We start from the raw sequence: 3,745 nt of genomic DNA on the forward strand, positions 1-3,745 counted from the left end.
ATAATAATAATAATACTAATAACATTGTTTGGAAATATGATACAAATGAAAATTCAAAACCACCTCAGTAAGAAAATTAATGATGAAATGATAATATACAATCAACTATTAACCTATTTACATTCTTTGATAATATATAATCAACAATTAACACTATTTACATTCTTCCTAACATAGTATATGCATGGGATTTTCCAACAAATATTACGTATATAAAAGTTATACGTGGGTGCCATTGCCATTGTCACTTCCATCCCCATTATTTAAGCCTACACTTTCATTAAGGTAGCACCTGCACATAAAAAGTTATTTACCTGTGCATCGGTACCTCCAGCACCTGCTGTGATAGTGATAACAACACCTTCTTTATCGTAAGGACCAGAAAGAAGTTGAGTTAGTTCAAACCAATAACTGACTTATTCAGTTCTTTTATAAGACTAGAAGCTTCCTCATAAAGCCCTCTATCAACTGATTCCATTTCCTCTGTTAACATAACTATTGTCTCTGCATCCTCAACCTACATTCATCGTAATAATGAGCATAGTAGCACAAAACTGGATCGGCACAAATGAATAAGTGGAGATACTCAATTCAACACTAATGAGAATGTCAGTTTCCAGATAGATACTCAAGCATGGATTTTGGTTAATAGATACTTCACAATTAATGCTTTCAACTGTGAATGTACTACATGTATCCAATGGTTGGATCTGTCTGCAAAATATCTAATTGGTAGAAAATTGACATATATGTCCATTGTTCAGTCCGAGTTCCGGAAAAAAACTTCAATGTACCATATGAGTAAAGCAACATCCATAGGGAATCAATACAAACAGAAAGAAAAAAAGACTATATAAAGTCCAAATTGCTAATTTCATTTGCATTCCTCAAATTTCCACTAGAGATAAAACCCAAGAAAACTATAGTACCCAAAACTATTCAATATAAGGAATTAGTAAAGGCTTGGTTCCCAAATCCCTAATGTATACCACTTCAGACCTCACCAATAACCACATATACATACATACCCTATAGTGTCCACATATGAGTAGACAAAAGAGTTGAAGCATCGAAAAGTAAAAAAACACAAACTAGAAAACTGCCAACAATACTTCATCCAAAAAGAAATATTAGCAAAATTATATCAAATTACACATATTAAGAAAAGTAGTTGAACAATGATCACATTTAATCTAGGAAGTCTCAATAAAAAAAATTAAGTCTACAGTCAAAAAAATTACTTTACTAACAAATTGAATGAAAATATAAGAAGTTAAATTAAATGAGGAGTATTTTAGAGATCATGTCATTATATAGGAGATAAGTAGTGTAATTTGCTTATACTTCATTCAGAAGGAGTATTAGAATTAAGATGTTGCAATCAATACCAAAACCTAAAAGATCTCAAAACAATACCTAGAAATACAGTAGATCTCAAGCAAAGCAAGAAGCAAACCTAAAAAATGTTCTCATCTTTAGTGCCCCAACAACGTCAGATCTAATTAATTGTCTGTTGCTATTGATGAGTATATTAACACTCTCCACCACATCCAAAAATCAAAAAGTGCAACTCAGTGGCCGAGATCATCATATCACAATTAAAAAACATACAATTATTCATTTCTATAATAACCACCTCATTTTTCTTGTAATTAATCCCTTCGCTTCGCCAAGACACTGCATTAGTCACAACCATAGGAGGTCTCTGAGTAACCTCCATTCTATAAGCATCATTCTTAATAAACTCACAAAGAATCTTTGCCTCGGTATAATGAGGATAACCAAAGTCCATAACTTCATCAAGTAGTTGAAATAACGCTTAAACACCTGTCACAGACACCAATATTACTGATTGCGTGTTACTTACAAAAACTAACTCAATGAAGGATCCAATTAGAAAAATGCTTACATCAACTAGTCGATGCAGGAAGAAAAGAAGACTAGCCGCATTATTGTTTTGTCTCGTGGCAATCATAAGGTAAATATTGCGATGTTGTATGAACATATACGTAACACCGTTATCATAAGAAACTGGATCTTGACATTGTTCATCAGCCTGGCAAAAAAATGGAATCATTCATCAAGACATCATGTGGAGTGTGGATATGAGTTTGGATCTGAGAGAAAGAAAGAGTGAAAATGAGAAACAGAAGTGAAGTGAAACCTGCTTGTCAATGAATTTGGTGAAGAAGCGTTCAGCTTCAATGGCGGTGACGTCGCTGCGATAGTCACACCTGACGAGGATGCGGCCTTTGATGTCGAGGAGGAACAGAGTTGAAGCTGCCCTTGATATTGATGATGCGTTCAGACGCTGGATTGGATCCAATTTGAATCGGCATCACAGTGGTGAGTAAGAGGAAGACGACGAAGAATAGGGACTAACGACGCCGTTACCACCACAAAAAAACGAGAGATAAGAGTTAGAGAAAGGACCAGCGTTTTGAGAGAGATAAGAGATTAGAGAGTTAAGCGCTTCTGGGAAAAAATAGTTTTAGGGTTTTTAGAAATTAGAAAGGACCATTAGCAGCGCTTTTAAGGTAGCGCTTTTAAGAAAGCATTTTCTAAAGGTGGCCATTAGCAGCGCTTTCTAAAGGGGGGCCTTTAGCAACGCTTTCCAAAAGCGCTTTCTAAAGGTGGGTCATTAGCAGCGCTTTCCCTTTCCTTTTTTCCGTGTTCAATTTTTTTTAGCTTATGGCAGCGCTTCCAAAATAAAGCGATGTCTATTCTGCACTGTCTTTTCTCCTTTTTGGCGTAGTGATCCGAACATAAATTGATTATGTTAAACTCAATTCTATTATAATCAATTATGCTAGAATCAATTCTGCTAGAATCAATTCTATTAACTTCCAATCCAAACACACACTTTCGGCTTTAGCTGGATGCGCGTTTGGATATTTTTTGCCGTGAAAAAAACACATGCTTAATATGATTCAAAATTATTAAATCCTTAATCTAATTAGAAGGGTGATTGTATTCTATATATTAATTATTCAATTAGTGTAATGTTTTAATATTAAGAGTAGACGTATATCTTAAAATCTGAAGCGATGAATAGATGGAAAATATGTTTTGAGATTGTTGGAAAAACATAATGTGCCCCAGGTGAGGATAGTCATTAAAGTGTTGGTGCCCTATCCGTGTCGAGTTTGAAGACCATAAAGAGTTGGGTATTGGCTCATGATCTCTTATAACACGTGCTAAAGGAAACAATACTTTGAAACTGGGAAAGGGAGAATATTTCTCCCTAGTGATAGTAAGACTTGCAAGGTTCGTGGTATTGTCATTATTCTATATCATGCAATGATCAAGGATTCACAAGGTACGTTTTCTTGACTTTTTACCTACAATTGTATAGATTTATTATCATAAGTGTTAATTTCATTTTGTTGCTTTTTCATTTTGAGTTTCAAATGGATGAAGTGGTTCTAAGTTACTAATTAATGATGAAACTTCAGAGATTACAACATATTTGTCTAAGTAATATATTTATTCATTTTGACTTTGAATTTTACCTCTTTTCATGTTGAAGTTTAGTTAAATTAATTTTTCCATATCGTTGTAGGTTACCTTCTGATGAACATACTGAAAAGTCGACTCGGTCAACAAAGTCTATATCTATTTGGTCTGGAACATCGCAGTTTAATACAGCTGACAAGTTTGTTAACAAGGCAACATGTATGTCTTTAAGTGAGCTATGCAATGTAAAAAAGGTATAGACAAAATTGTATTTCCTAAGCCAAATCAT

At 34.1% G+C, this 3,745-nt stretch overlaps 1 pseudogene; it reads right to left on the reverse strand.

The window, feature by feature from the left end:
- Window positions 1-394: 394 nt before the first annotated feature.
- LOC131658365 (AP-1 complex subunit mu-2-like) lies at window positions 395-3,745 on the reverse strand (annotated as a pseudogene).

This window comes from Vicia villosa, linkage group LG3 (assembly GCF_029867415.1).
Source record: "Vicia villosa cultivar HV-30 ecotype Madison, WI linkage group LG3, Vvil1.0, whole genome shotgun sequence".
In the NCBI taxonomy this organism is placed as follows: domain Eukaryota; kingdom Viridiplantae; phylum Streptophyta; class Magnoliopsida; order Fabales; family Fabaceae; genus Vicia; species Vicia villosa.